This window comes from Macaca mulatta, chromosome 17 (genome assembly GCF_049350105.2).
Source record: "Macaca mulatta isolate MMU2019108-1 chromosome 17, T2T-MMU8v2.0, whole genome shotgun sequence".
Lineage (NCBI taxonomy): Eukaryota > Metazoa > Chordata > Mammalia > Primates > Cercopithecidae > Macaca > Macaca mulatta.
Genome location: NC_133422.1, coordinates 13,418,449 through 13,435,139, shown reverse-complemented (window position 1 = coordinate 13,435,139; position 16,691 = coordinate 13,418,449). Strand labels below are relative to the sequence as shown.

The 16,691-nt window shown below is 40.2% G+C and overlaps 1 protein-coding gene across 2 annotated transcripts in view; it reads left to right on the top strand.

The window, feature by feature from the left end:
* Nucleotides 1–16,691, top strand: part of STARD13 (StAR related lipid transfer domain containing 13) — a 558,426-nt gene that overhangs the window by 2,293 nt on the left and 539,442 nt on the right. Inside the window, exons 2-3 of one of the 2 annotated variants that reach the window (XM_077973670.1) lie at nt 10,124–10,385; nt 12,896–12,962. The exons of the other annotated variant lie outside the window; for it this stretch is intronic. The gene's annotated coding sequence lies outside the window, so the exon portion shown is untranslated. The remainder of the gene's footprint in view (nt 1–10,123; nt 10,386–12,895; nt 12,963–16,691) is intronic. 2 annotated transcript variants of the gene reach the window in all.

The following is a 16,691-nucleotide window of genomic DNA, read 5'->3' as shown; positions in this document are numbered from 1 at the left end:
CATTGGTCTTACTGCTATTCCTATTCATTGGTCTATGCTAAGAGTTATTCCTATTCATTGGTCTATGCTAAGAACCAAATCCCGATGAAACCACACCATTACAGAGCTCACATTTAAAGAATATGTCATTTGTCTGTAGAGCTAATAGTTTCCTTTGTTTTTATTAGTTTTACTTTTCATTTTTTATTGAATGAATGAAAGGCTGGCTGAAGAAATAGCTGAAATTAACTATTATGATTTCATGTCCCATTTGAAGAATATTTCATTGTAGAAATTTTCACTAAGACTGGGTGGGAATGCAACTCTACATGAACAAACAGGAAGAGATGAAATTAGACCATTTTATTTTAAACAAACCCTAAGACAGTGAGGTAAAAGAGTAATTCTGGTCTGGCACGGTGGCTCACACCTGTAATCCTAGCACTCTGGGAAGCCGACGTGGGCAAATCACCTGAGGTCAGGAGTTTGAGACCAGCCTGATCAACATGGTGAAACCCTATCTCTACTAAAAACAAAAAATTTAGCTGGGCATGGTGGTGCATGCCTGTAATTCCAGCTACTCAGGAGGCTGAGGCAGGAGAACTGCTTGAACCCGGGAGGTGGAGGTTGCCGTGAGCTGAGATGGCACCACTGCACTCCAGCCTGGGAGACAGAGCAAGACTCTGTCTCAGAAAAAAAAAAAAAAGAGTAAAGGAGTTAATAATTCTGGGCCTGACTCAGTGGCTCATGCCTGTAATTCTAGGACTTTGGGAGGCCGAGGCAGGCAGATCATGAGGTCAGGAGATGGAGACCATCCTGGCTAACGTGGCGAAACCCCGACTCTACTAAAAATACAAAAGTTAGCTGGGCGTAGTGGTGCGTCCCTGTAGTCCCAGCTACTTGGGAGGCTGAGGCAGGAGAATCTCTTGAACCAGGGAGTTGGAGGTTGCAGTGAGCCGAGATTGCACCACTGCACTCCAGCCTGGCGACAGAGTGAGACTCTGTCTCAAAGAAAAAAAAAAAAAAGAGATAGTTAAAAATTCTGACTTCATTCATCTATAGACAAGACAAAAACTAATGTATATATTCTGTCTTATCTAATGCGGTATACTAGGCAAAATCATGTAAAGTGTTAACTTATTGCCTATACGCCTGGTGTCAACACTTAGAGGACTCACAAAGAATTTATTGGCAATTTCTAGGAGCTTTTTGCAATTCTTATGCACCTGTCCTCTCAGATGGTCACAAATGTAGGTCATAAGCACAGCCAAGCAGTACTCATAGCCGTGGAATCACACTGATTTTTAAATAATAGTAAAATGGGTCAAAGGGAAATAACATTGGGAAATCTCTAAGGATGGAGTAAGAAAATAAGAACATAAGAATATTAAACACATGTAATATTCTTGAATTGATTCTATAGAAATGCCAGAGGATGGAGAAGTCAAGCCATTTCCTTGAGAATCAATCAGCACAAAACACTTGGAATAAAATGCATGGATAGCGTCCTAGCTTCATGTGTCAGCACTTAGTTCAAGTAGGAGGCTGTCCCCCATTGGGGTCTTTGAATTGCTCTAAGAGGAACTTATGCATACGCTTAAATTGTCTTAAATTGGCAATATTCTAAAATAGATTATTAAAGGAATAGCTTGTAAGACATCCAAAAGAGATGCTAATGGATCCTAGAATTCAGAACAGATTCACTAAAAAGGAAATAATCCATATAGTCATATTGTTTTGTTCTTATGTTACTAACCTGTAGATGGATAGCCTGTTATTTAGTCAAAAGTAATTTCATCAAAGCAAATTGGTCAATGTGATAAATTGGTTGCAAATAATTATTTCCCATCATTATATATTCAAGTATGGGTGATCAAACATGGGACAGCTTTATAACACTGTAAGTATCTTTAAATGTTGTTTCATAGTTTTCAGAACCTTTATTTTTGTCATTATGTGTAATGAATTCATCTTCACGTAATTACTTTGTATTGGGAAAAGTCTGAACAACTAAGGAATTGCTTAGAGGATAAGTTAAGGTTTTTAAAATTTTATTTGGTTATTTATTTTATTTATTTTAAGTTCTGGGATACATGTGCAGAATGTGCAGGTTTTTCACATAGGTATACATGTGCCATGGCGGTTTGCTGCACCTATCAACCCATTATCTAGGTTTTAAGCCCCACATGCATTAGGTATTTCTCCTCATGCTATGCCTCCCCTTGCCCCCACCCCATGACAGGCCACAATGTGTGATGTTCCCTTCCCTGTGTCCATGTGTTCTCATTGTTCAACTCCCACTTATGAGTGAGAACATGTGGTGGTTGGTTTTCTGTTCCTGTGTTAGTTTGCTGAGAATGTTGGTTTCTAGCTGTATGCATGTCCCTGTAAAGGACATGAACTCGTTCTTTTTTATGGCTGCATAGTATTTCATGGTATATGTGCCACATTTTCTTTATCCAGTCTTATCATTGACGGGCATTTGGGTTGGTTCCAAGTCTTTGCTATTGTGAACAGTGCTGCAATAAACATACGTGTGCATGTGTCTTTATAGTAGAATGATTTATAATCCTTTGGGTATATACCCAGTAATGGGATTGCCAGGCCAAATGGTATTTCTGGTTCTAGATCCTTGAGGAATTGCCACACTGTCTTCCACAATGGTTGAACTAATTTATACTCCCACCAACAGTGTAAAAGGGACAACTAAGGATTTAATAATAGGAGTAAATTATTTGAAATTGATAGGGTGGTTGAACAACAAACTATGATTGTGACATGTACTATTTTAGGCTTTTAATTCATTTGTTAAATTTAAATGTCTTTATTTATTTAGAGACAAGGTCTTGCTCTGTTTCCCAGGCTGAAGAGCAGTGGCCCAGTCATAGCCCACTGTAACCTGAAATTCCTAGACTCAAGTGATCCTCTTGCCTCAGCCTCCAAAGTAGCTGGGAATAAAAGTATCCACCACCACGCCCAGCTAATTTTTGTATTTTTTGTAGACAGGAGGTCATGCTATGTTGCCCAGGCTGGTCTTGAACTCCTGACCTCAACTGTTCCTCCTGCCTCAGCCTCTCACTGTTGGGATTACAGGTGTGACCACAACCATCCTATTTTAGGAATTTAAAATAACATGTATTTTACTGGAAAATAATGAATGCAAACCAGAAAACCAATGTTAAACATAATCCTATTCAAGAGGGGCTAGCCAATAACTACACATTAGTGCATGGTAGGCTTCCATATGCTTTCCCTATGACTACATATTGTCTTTTAACTACCATATGGTAATTGGAAACTGTCATAATTTTAGAGCAATCCATCAACTGTTGGACATTTGCATTCTTTTAATTAATTGCTGAACAGTTAGATTGTTTCAGTTATTCTACATTATAAGCAATGCCTAACAGGAATAATCAGCTAGAAAATAATTAGAAATTAAAAAATCAAACTATTGAGGAAAAGCAATATATGCATAAAAATATATAAGGTGCAAAATGGGTGGCAACTCAGAGCAATTTTGAAAAAATACCTATCAGCATTATTCCCTTTTAACTAGACCGTTGTTTTGAAAAAATTATCTTTTTAACCAAATTGCTTTTTGTCAGATTGCTTTTAGGCAAATTGAATTTGGACAAATTAATGGGAACAATAGTTCAAGGAAATGCAACAGACAAAATACACTTGAACTTTCGTGTGGCATTTTTGTAAATCCTTCATGGTATCATGGGAGACAAGATGAAGAAATATGGGCCTAGCTAATGCAATTAGGCAGATTAATAATTGGCTGAATGAACATACGAAGAGGGTACTTATTAGCAACTCGGGTGAGGGGATGTCTGGTGACTTATTAAAAACGTTGTTCTTGGTCCTGTCCTGATAAGCATTTCTATCAGTGTCTTGGATAAATGCATGTTTAGTAATGTAAACACTACTAAATGTAAAGCCAAAAGGAAGAATGCACTTATGTGATGACAGCATCAAAACGAAAACAGATCTTAACAGGTTGGAATAATGAGCTCAAGCTACCTAGACCTAAGTAACAGTGACAAACATAAGATTATTTATTTTGGATCATAATCATAAGTGCACACTCACTGGAAGAACTTGTACTTGTGAAATAAGACTTTAGGATTTTAGTTGATAGTAAATTCCATATGTTATAGACAAAAAAATGCAATGTGATCTTTGTTGACATTCTCCAATTATGTTTGTTCAATGAGTTATTAATCTGCCTAGTTGCATTAGTTCAGCCCATATTCTTAATCTCATCTGCAATGATACCATGAAGGATTTACAAAATGCCCCACTGAAGTTCAATGTGATCTTTAGTGACATTATTAGAAACACAGAGAAGGAATATAAGATACTTGGCATACTACATGCCAAGCCCTGTGCAAACCATAGCCTGTATCATAGTCCCATCCCCATGTGGCTTTCCTTGCTTTTGAATACATATGTAATCCTTGAGCTACCCTCAGGATCCTGCTGCCCAAATGATCAGCCAATCCAGATGGTGATTCCAACACTTCCCACTCCAAAAGTTCTGTTTATTTAAATGTTACTCAGACATTTGTGGGTAAATATGGAGAAGGTGGTAGTAGTTGGCCTGCCAGGGCAGGAACAATCTTCAAATCTGCACAAGTATTAAGAATAATGATTAGATTTTGTAATGAAGTATGTTTGGACGGATAGGGCTCTCGAGAGACATACAAGAATATAATAAGAAGAACATCGTCTTTTATCATAGCAGTTAGTGAGCACGGGTAAGATTCCAGATGGAGGGGAGCAAGCGGTGGAAGTCCGAAGGACCACTGGCATTCCAGGAGATGGTGTGCTACACACCAAATAACCCAGGCACGAGAGGCTGCAGAAAGCATGGGCATACTCTGATAAGGTTTAAAGACTCAGGAGGGAATGAAAATCAGAGGAGTTGCCTCTTCTGTCTGTCCTGGACAGGACTACATTTATCTGCTTAGTAGAGGTTTCTGCATTCCCTTTTTATTTGTTTCTATGAGGGTCATTCCTGTGTCTGTGTTCCTTTACACCCATCTGCTCCCACTGATTATTGGCTGAAGGCTGAGTCTTTAGTCCTATTCTGCAAGCCATTCTCAGCAGGATGTGATTTTCATTGCTCGTATCCTGGTGCAACAGAAAATAAGGCAATACATGGCTGTGACTTAGAGCACAAGTTCAGATTGTGATCCGGGACCTGACACTTGCCAGTTTTGGGAAATGCATTTAACTTTTCTCTCTCTGTTTCCGCACGGGTAAAAATAGAGGTAATAATAGTATCACCTGTCAGAGTTGTTAAGACAATTAAGTAAAACAATATGTGGTAAACTACTTAGCACAGCAGCTCAACAATTCAATGAAAATTTTAATTGCTATTGTTGCTGTTTTTAGTTGGCCTCTATGCCAGCTTTCTTCACTCCTTGAAGCCGAGCAAACACCAATATAAAGTAGCACATGATCTTCAGGGCTAGATGCAATTATGAGGACTAGCCAACCATCCCTGTAACAAAAGGTACGACCCAGTCAGCTTCAACAAAATTAAGTGAAGGACTAGTGGTGAGTGTCATATTTCACTCGTCTCCTCACTCACGGTTCCAGGAAACACGTTCTCTTTAGTCTCCATCTGTAATCTACTACCTTGGGCATAGAGATTACCTCTTGGGCACATGGGAGCACAATCCTGTTCCTGTTCTGTCACTGCTACACAGACAGAAACTCTTCTTTTCTTGGAATTTTAAGTGAATACTATCATAAGCACCCATGTGCTTGCAATCCAGCTTGACCAATTGTCAACTCATAGCCACCCTCACCCATATTCTCCCACAATGTCCACCACTAGGTTGCTGGTGAAGTGAAACTAAGACATCATCATTTCATTTATATAAATATTCAAGTTTGTATGTCTAATAAAAGGCCCAGGTTTTAGCAGTTCAATTTTTCCTAGGCGTCCATTTTTAATAGATATTTGCCATTTTTTAATAGATATTTGAAACAATTAGGTACGTGCAAAGTGTTCCAGTTCAACAACTGATAAAAGAAAAACTTCAGCTGAATTAAATTTAGAAGAGTTTAATTGAGCAATGAATGATCCCCGAATTGGGCAGCCTCTTGAGCCAGAGTAGGCTCAGAGACTCCAGCACAGCCATCTGGTGGAAGAAAATCTACGAACAGAAAAAGGAAAGTGATGTAAAGAAAATGGAAGTGAGGGACAGAAACAACCGGATTGTTTACAGCTCAGTGTCTGCCTTATTTGAACAGGGTTCAAACAGTTGGCTACATTTGATTGGCCAAAACTCAGTGACTGGCACAAGGCTATGGCCTGCGTCTGTTTATACCTTCACATGTTATGGATCATGATGTACAGAGGAACCTTTAGGCTGAACTTAAAATATGTAAGGAGGCAGCTTTAGGCTAACCCTCATTTAATGTGACTCTTCAGCATCCATTAAAAGGGATGTTTCTGTAATAGACCACATGAAAAACACTGCTACCAATGAAGAATATTCAGGATCTTTTCACATTTTTGCATCTCTGAAATTGGGATGCATTTTACAACTGATAGCAAGTGATAGTTTAATTGACAGTGTTACTTTTCTTTCTTAGTGATACATTATCTAATGGTGCATCTCACAGAGGATGGTGTCTTAGAAGTGAAGAGATGCAATGGTTGAGAAGGTAAATGGACACATTCACACATGCACACAAATGTACCTAAAACTACTTGCTTAATTGCCTACATATGCATCTATATGAACTAGAAAATGAACGTAAATTTAAAGTAAAATGAGTACATGAGTTCTGAGAGAGCAAAGTAGATATTTTTGAACATTTTTCTGAAAAAAAAATAACAGATAAAAACCATATAGGTATACTATTCCAACAAAGAGATAAAAACCACACAGGCATTCTATTCTCTTCCAACAGGTACAGCAACATCCCTACCATGGAGGGTAAAGCTTGAGATTCTCAAGATAATGCTGCTTGTCCCTCAATAACATCTCCATAGTCAAACTCTCCTATTCATATAATCGCTGTTGTCTGAACTTATCATCATATCTTTCAGAAGCTTCTTAAAAGGAGGTAACAGAAATGGCAAGAATGAGCAATGTGGTCAGACAGGAAAATACATGTGGTTAATACTACATTTTAAAAAGTGCTAAGTTATATATAAGGGAAACATCTATTCAGTCTACATGTTTGGTGAACATTCTTGGGTTATTTGTGGTTAATGGAAGTAAATTGTCTTCACAGCATTTGTCCCAGAGTTTGGGACCTAAACTTTATCCATCTATTCATCCATCCACTTTTTAAATATATGTGGTTAATAATACATTTTAGGCCGGGCGTGGTGGCTCATGCCTGTAATCCCAGCAGTTTGGGAGGCTGAGTCAGGTGGATCACATGAGGTCAGTGGTTTGAGACCAGCCTGGCCAACATGGTGAAACCCTGTCTCTACTAAAAATACAAAAAATTAGCCAGGTGTGGTGGTAGGTGCCTGTAATCCCAGCTACTTGGGAGGCTGAGGCAGTAGAATCACTTGAACCAGGGAGGCGGAGGTTGCAGTGAGCCGAGATTGCACCACTGCATTCCACAGCCTGGGTGACAGAGCGCGACTCTGTCTCCAAAAATAAATAAATAGGCTGGGTGCAGTGGCTCACGCCTGTAATCCCAGCACTTTCAGAGGCTCAGGTGGGCAGATCATGAGGTCAGGAGATCGAGACCATCCTGGCTAACATGGTGAAACCCCATCTCTACTAAAAATACAAAAAAAATTAGCCCGGTGTGGTGGCACTTGCCTGTAGTTCCACCTATTCCGGAGGCTGAGGCAGGAGAATGGCGTGAACCCGGGAGGCGGAGCTTGCAGCAAGCCGAGATCACGCCACTGCACTCCAGCCTGGGCGACAGAGCGAGACTCTGTCTCAAAAAAAAAAAAAAAAAATTCATTTCTAGGCTATAAATGTAATTTTATATGATAAGTTCTAATCAATGTATTAGTAACATTAAAACAGCAATGCAAAATGAATTCAGAGAAATGTTGGCTATTTCTCCTGAGATCCATGGAGGTGATCTGGAAATTTTCCTCCATTTGTAGATTAGGAAGCATGTCACAGCATTCCCAGAGATTCTGTAAGAAGGCTGGGGTCAAAGGAACGTGTAGACCTTACCACGTGACCTAGTCTCATGTTAGCAGCAGCTTCTCTTTCTTCAGGGACAAGTCAGAGGTCATTTTGTGCCTTGGTTCATTCCAGGTCCCTGTGGTCAAGCATGGATTCTACTGACATGTGCAGCCCAAGAATTTACACTGAGCCCGCTGAATGACATTGACTTAGGACCTTCCCCCTTGAGACTCTCATTAACCAAAAATTATGGCGCCGAGGAGACCCCAGGGGACAGTCAGAGCTTGGAGTTCATTTTATTTTTAGCTTACTGCTTCCCTCTCCTCTCGTTTAAGATCAGCCTTTTCTGAATGGCTGCCTCTGAAAGCCAGAAAGCTTTCAGTTGATTAAACAGCATTAGTTCACCTCATTATTGGAAGAAAAATAGGAAAGTCAAAATAAAGATGCATGTTCTCCTATAAGAGAAGAAATTATCCTTGTTAGTAATTCCTCCATTGTCTGAAATAATCCCATTAGGCATTGTCTTTCCATCAAAACTAACCAGCACAAAGCAACAGGCAGGAGAAGGGAGCTTGTGAAAGAAAATATTGCTGTCATTTAGCTGCTCGTCAAAAGAGATAACTTAAATGGTCTTACTTCTTAATTAAAGGTACAAGAGTAACCATTAATTCTTGACTATAACAAGATTAAATATTTCTGTATTATTTTTTCTTATGTTCTGTCCTCATGCAGACAGCCTCCTGCTTGTCTTGCTGCATTTGGTCAAAAGCTTATTTGGGTTTTTTAAATTGTATGCTCCTTCAGAATATGAAAAATGCCACAGAGCCACTCCTTTGAAAATGTATTGTACAAATTGCATAAAACATCAAGGGATTCTCGTTTTCTCCAAGTTCAGTCACCACTCAACAAGGGAGCATTAGATAAAACATGATCAAGAAATTCCCTTAAATAAGAAGCAGGACTTTACCTTTGAGGAATCTGGATCCTGTTGTTGGATGCTTCCTTGATAGGCCCCTGACCCTGAAATGTTCTCCACAGTAACAGGGTCTCCACTTCCTGTGTCCCTCATTCGTTCTCATCATTGTGACGTTTGCAACACAGTTTACAAAACGTTTCTCACAGACGATCTTATTTTATCTTTTCCGTCAGGATGAGCAACGTAAGTAAAAGAGTCAATAGTTTTTGGCCGGGCGTGGTGGCTCACACCTGTAATCCCAGCACTTTGGGAGGCTGAGGCGGGCGGATCACGAAGTCAGGGGATCAAGACCATACTGGCTAACACAGTGAAAGCCCGTCTCTACTAAAAATACAAAAAAATTAGCTGGACGTGGTGGCAGGCGCCTGTAGTCCCAGCTACTCAGGAGGCTGAAGCAGGAGAATGGCGTGAACCCAGGAGGTGGAGGTTGCAGTGAGCCGAGATCCGGCCACTGCATTCCAGCCTGGGTAACAGAGCGAGACTCCATCTCAAAAAACAGATAGATAAATAAATAAATAAATAAATAAATAAAAGAGTCAATAGTTTTTTTAAGTTTGGTAACTGAAGTTCAAAGCAGGCAACTGACTTGTGTGAATTTCAACAAGAACAAGAAATGAAGCCAAGAGTGAAATTAAAATCCGTGAGATTTCTTCAAGGTGAGAAAGAGCATTGCTAAATTTCATCACATGCAGCAAACTGTGAATGCGTTAAAAGGCGTTTTCACCAAGCCCAAAGACAACACAGTTCTGTCAGTTTTCACAGAGAAAACCCTCAAGTGAAAAGTACTATTGATGCAGAACCCCTGCTGCCAATGTGTTCTGTCAAGTTGTGACACCAGAAACTCAACAATTGTAAAAACAAAGTAAGTGCGTCTGCTACTAAACCCTTATTTAGTGTAGTGTTGTATGTGATAGTGGACCACAAAAAAGAAATGGAAAGAGTGAAAAGAGCCTCCCCGAGCAGGTTCGCTGGATGGAGTGGATATGCGAGTTGAGAAATGAGTATCTCTTCAGCATTCCTACATTTTCCCCCTCAGATCCTGAGTGGAAACTGGAAAGGATTCGTGGTTACTTGGATCTAGGAAAATTCTGTTTTATCTCTGATAGGACTAAGACAAAGCAGAAATGAATACCCTCCCCCGTTTGTACAACCCGGCTTGCGTTCCTTCCTCCCCGCAGAGGAAGCATGTGGACGCTTCCCTTCCCGTTGGAAGTTGCCAGCCTCTCTTCAGAGAGGTGAGGGCAGAACTGATCATTAGGGAAAGTGTCGGAGGAACGGTGCCACAGCTTCAGGTTCAGGCAAGTAAGACAGAAGCTGAACTCATTAAGAGGCGTTTGGAACCCGGAGTTTCTTGTTTTCCTGTTGGAGAAACTCTAAACTTGGAGAGTGTCCAAAGTCGATCTGAGAGAGCCTTTCTGACTTGCTCCCTCCTGCTCTGCTATCCACCTCACCACTCAGTGTCTGTTTTTTTCTGTCACAGAACACTTGGGCAATGTAGAAAACAATAAAACACAAGTAAAATTCCCTTGTAGTCATACTCCCTTATTAGATAACCTCTGTTTGTATGTCTTTGTAATTCTTCTCCTACTATTGTAACATAATTGATCCCAAACGAAATATAATTTGCACTACTCCTTATTAGCTAAATATATGACAAAGGCATTTCCTCATATTTTAAAAATTCATCATAAACATTGTTTTTATTGGTTGCATACTATTACTATTTCAACTTTTTCATGTACAAAATGTAATAAACTATACCCTAGCAGCTAAACATTTCATTTTCTTGCAGAATTTTTATTTTTCAAAATGCTGATATTATTTTTTGTCTATAAAGTATCTTGGATCTTTTAAGGTATCTTTAAAATTTAAAATAGTTTTAAGATTTCTATCATTGAAAGAATATGGTTGGCCAGGCACGGTGGCTCAAGCCTGTAATCCCAGCACTTTGGGAGGCCGAGGTAGGAGGATCACTTGAGCCCAGGAGGTTGAGGTTGCAGTAAGCCATGTTCTCACCACTGCACACTACACTCCAGCCTGGTTGACAGAATGAGACCCTATCTCCCAAAAACAAGAGAAAGTAATACTGTTTGATAATAGAAAATTTTCTAGAAAGGTTGCATCAATTCAAACTACTGTTAGCAGTGAATGGGGATAAATACCTCACCTCACTCTCACAAACACTGAATTGTATATGTTCTCAAGACTTTGCTAAGTTTATAGAGAAAACAGTGTCTCATTTTAACTTGCATTATTGTTTACCTGCATTATTGAAACCAAATTTTGGGGGGGAGAGGGTATTCATTAGCTTTTTATATTTCTTCCTTGGGAAAACTGTATGTCTCCTTACCTATTTGACCAATGGGGTTGTTACAGCTTTCAAATTAATGAGTGTCAGCTTTAAAAATTCTTTTTAACCTTGTGTGACCTTTTATCTCATGGCAAATAGAGAGGGGGTACAGAGCATGGTGTACTGCCTGCTCCCACAGATTTTTCTTTGTCGCCTGCAGTCTGATAAAGAGAGGGAGGTTTTGTTCCCATAAAACTAGACTGGCTTGTGACCATGGCATGAAAACGGCAGAACATGAAGTTAACGCGCAGGTGTTTGATTTGTGGAGAGTCACAGAGAAAATCAGATGTAACTTGCACCTTCACCAGGCACACACTTCACCTGGGCCTCCAACAAGGCTGTTTGGGCCTCCTTTCCGGTGGTCCTTCCATTATAGCATTTTCAAAACAAAGCAAATATTTACTTCATTTTTATACAACCTGTAAATTGTCTGTATACAATCACATTAACAAAAGTGTAATGACTCTAAACTGATTGGGAAAGCCAAATAGATAGTTTGGTGGTTGGGCAAGAAATAAATAACTTTTTTTTTTTTTTTTTTTTTTTTTTGAGACGGAGTCTCGCTGTGTCCCCCAGGCTGGAGTGCAGTGGCATGATCTCAGCTCACTGCAAGTTCCGCCTCGCAGGTTCACGCCATTCTCCTGCCTCAGCCTCCTGAGTAGCTGGGACTACAGGCGCCTGCCAACATGCCCGGCTGATTTTTTGTATTTTTTAGTAGAGATGGGGTTTCACCGTGTTAGCCAGGATGGTCTTTATCTCCTGACCTCGTGATCCACCCACCTCAGCCTCCCAGAGTGCTGGGATTACAGGCATGAGCCACCGCACCCGGCTGAAATAAATTACTTTAATGATGACATATTTGTGAACCTATATGTATATTAGAATATAATCATAATTTTCTTTTTTGCCAGGAGATCATATTGCTGGTTCTTCCCCTCCTTCTCCCTTGCCCCTCCATACATAGATACACACAAATGTATACTACCCAGTTGATATGGTTTGGCTGCATCCCCACCCAAATCTCACCTTGAATTGTAACAATCCCCATGTGTCAAGGGCAGGACCAGGTGGAGGTAATTCGATCATGGAGGCGGTTTCTCCCATGCTGTTCTCTTGATAATCAGTGAGTTCTCACGAGATCTGATGGTTTTATAAGCGCGTGGCATTTCCCCAGCAGGCACTCATTCTCCTGCCACCCTGTGAAGAGGTGCCTTCCGCCGTGATTGTAAGTTTCCTGAGGCCTGCCCAACCCTGCAGAACTGTGAGTCAGTTAAATCTCTTTTCTTAATTACCCAGTTTTGGGCAGCTCTTTATAGCAGCGTGAGAACGGACTCATACATGTAGAGTACCTACACGCACTACAGTTTTTAGGACTAACAAAATTGAGTATGTGTCAGATCTAGACTTGCTTTCTTACTTCCTCTTCCGTTGGCTGGTCTCACAAATCCTGCATTTCAGGTTAACCACCTGGGACGGTAAACTACTGATGTCTGCCTTTGCTTCCAAAGGAGAACCACAGTGAGAGGCAAATCCTCATTATCTCTTGTTCTGTATTCCTGACATTACAGTTTATCCTCCAGTTTAGGTCATTCCATATCACCAAGTTCAGCCCCTATCATAAGTGGCATTTGTTGATGACACTATGAGATCCTATTCTTTGAGTAACGTTCATGGAAGAAATCTAAGGAATAGTGTTGCCAGATATAATATAAGCCACCCAATTAAATGTGAATTTCCAGATAAATAACAAATAATATTTCAGTATAAGTATGCTCCAAATGTCACATGGAATCTATTTACAAAAAGTTATTTGTTGTTTATCTGAAATTTAACTTTATATGTATGTCCTATTATTTTTCTTTGCTATATTTGACAACCCCACCAAGAAAGTGAAGCCATTGGGAATCTAACAGCACAGGCCAGGCACAAGGGTTCACACCTATAATCCCAGTACATTGGGAGGCCAAGGCAGGAGGATCACTTAAATAGGAGTTCAAGACCAGCCTGTGCAAAATAGTGAGACTTTGTCTCTACAGAAAATAAAATAAAGAATGTAGGGAGACATGGCGGCTCTCACCTCTATTTCCAGCTACTCAGGAGACTGAGGTGGGAGGATGACTTGAGCCCAGGAGTTCAAGTCTGCAGTGAGCTATAATTGCACCACTTCACTCCAGCCTGGGCAACAGAGCAAGATCTTTTCTCTTGAAAAACAAACAAACAAACCACAGCACAAATCAAATACTTAGTGTCCTACCTCCCTGACAGTACAGAGAGAATCACTGCCAAATGTTACGATCAAAGGAAACAACTGTACTTCACCAACGGTCTACACCTGATCAGTACCAACAAGGGAAGGTCAAAAGCAAATAAGTCAGAAAAAAACGTAAGATTTGGCAACTTTCCTACTGACGTGGAATTATTGTAGTTAGAGAGGTTTTAACAATTGGAGAAATGTTAACATTTAGAGAAGTTCTAACTGATAGAAATATCTTTTTAAATAGTGAAAAACTATGAGAACTAGCACAGGTAACAGCACTATTTCAGAAAAACAATCTCACTGTTATTGACATAACAAAACATGAATTCAGCTAAGAAAACCCGCACAAGTACAAATCAGTAAAAATAAAAACCATGGTTCTGCTTGGGCTGGGGTGTTGTTGGGAAAGCCCTCGTGAGCAGAGCGTAGCTGGCCTGGCCACGCCTGCCTACCTGGCCTTTTCTCTCCTCTCTCAATGTTTCTCTAAGAACCTCTCAACTTTTCAAACTCTATTCAAACATGGCATTGGCATCTCTGCAATTTAATGAAGACTGTTATCAAAGAATAGCATGTGAAACATATCAGGTATGATTAAGCCCATGAGTAATCAAGATTTAAATGCCTTATTTTGGTTGTAGATGTAGTTTCCCAGCTTGTAGCATTAGACAAAGTTTGAATTTTCTCATAAATGGCATAGTTCGGGGGTAAGGGAGAGACAGTCTGGCTTAGCTCAGAATGTCATTTTCTTGGAGGAAAAACAGCTGCAACTGATGCCCGAAAGATAAATTTTAAAAGTTTTCCCCCAAAATAGGAACCTACTGACTTCATTTAGCATGGGTTTTCCCCACGCACCAAGCAAGCAAGCGAGCAAGCAATTCTGTAGCAGATACCAGCTGGGTGTCTTTCAACTCAATTCAGTTCTGGTGCTATCTGTCTGGAGACAGTGTTAGGTCCCATAGGTTTGGGGCTCAGGCCCACAACTGCTCTGACTGCCAATGCCAATCAAAAGTCCCAGGTTGGCTGGGCACGGTGGCTCACACCTGTAATCCCAGCACTTTGGGAGGCCAAGGCGGGTAGATCACAAGGTCAGGAGATCAAGACCATCCTGGCCAACATGGTGAAACTCCATCTCTACTAAAAATACAAAAATTAGCGGGTTGTGATGGTGTATGCCTGTAGTCCCAGCTACTCAGGAAGCTGAGGCAGGAGAGTTGCTTGAACCCGGTAGGCGGAGCTTGCAGTGAGCCGAGATGGTGCCACTGCACTCCAGCCTGGGCAACAGAGCAAGATTCTAAAAAAAACAAAACAAAACAAAACAACAAAAAAAAACAACAAAAAAAAATAGGTTATGGCGTGTGCTTCTGACCAACAGGCTATAAATTGGAGTTCACATACCCACCTTTTTGTGTTACATTAATTTGCTACAGTGGATCACAGAACTCAGGGAAATGTTTTTACCAGTTTATTACAAAGGATATTACAAAAGGACGCAGATGAACAGATGCATAGGGATATGAGGTAAGGGGCAAAAAGCTTCCATGTGCTCCCTGGGCTTGCCACCCTCCAGGAGCCTCCACGTGTTCGGCTATCAGGAGGCTCTCCAAACCCTGTCCTCTGTGCGTTGTAATGGCAGCTTCATTACGTAGGCAGATTGATTAAATCACCGCCCACTGGTAATCAATTTAACCTCGAGCACCTCTCCTCTTCCCAGAGATTGGGGAGTGGAAGTGAAAGTCCCAATCCTCTCTCTAATCATGCCTTAGTCTTTCTGGCGACCAGCCCCCCATCCTGAAACTACTTAGGAGCTGCTAGCCACGGGCTTAGCATACTAAAAGACATCACTTTGAAGATTCTAAGAATTTTAGGAGTTGTTTCCAGGAAAGGGGGACAAAGACCAAATATATATTTTGCAATATGACAGTCCCTGGTATCTTCAGCTGGTGAAGGATCATTGGGATGAAAAGTGAAAGGTATGTTGAGAAAAAGATACTCCAGGCTAAGAGTCAGAAACTGTCCCTAAATTGACAAGTGATTTCACTTTTTAAAATTTGAATTTCTTATTTGCCACAAGAGGAAAATACTAATCTCTCTCAGAGGGGTTATGATATTATAGAAACAAAAACACTTTGCAAAGTTAAAAGCACCACATAAACAAAACAATCATATTTGTACCCACCCGTGTTCATGGCAGCATTATTCACAATAGCAAAAATGTGTAAGCAACTCAAGTGTCTATCAGTGGATGAATGGATAAATTGTGGTATCTACATACAATGGAATGCTCTTCAGCCTTCAAGAGGAAGAAAATTCTGACAAATGCTACAACATGGCTGAACCTCGAGGACATTATGCTAAGTGAAATAAGCCAGACACAATAGGACCAAATTTGTAGGATTCCACTTAAACGAGGTACCTAGAGTCATCCAGTTTAGAGAGACAGGAAGTAGTATGGTAGTTACCAGGGATTGGAGGAAGGGGCATGGGGAAGTATTATTTAACAGGTACAGTTTGGGATCATGAAAAAGTTCTGGAGATGGCTGATGGTGCTGGTTGCACAACAATGCAAGTGTACTTAAAGCCACTAAACTGTACACTTAAAGATAGTTAAAATAGTGTATTTTATGTAATGTATATTTTGCCACAGTCAAAAAATACACTATACACCATAAAATAGAAAATCTACTTTATAGAAAAACACCCATAATCATCAGAAGTAATGGTAGATTTACTAGTGTAAGTAGTACTATGAATGGGTAGGTTGAAAAAAGCCTTCATATTGATTGAGTTTATGTAGAAGAGTAAATGCAACTACTCACTGCCTTATAAAGTGAGGAGGCAAGATGGCCTTTGGATAGTTACATCTAAACATTTCGAAGAATGTTAATGATGCCAAAGGAAGTTTATACACCTATGTTATAAGAGTAAGTTAAAGAACTGCATCTATTTCTCTACAGTTCATCCCAAACATGTCCCCAAGTTCAGGAAAAAGCTTAGTAT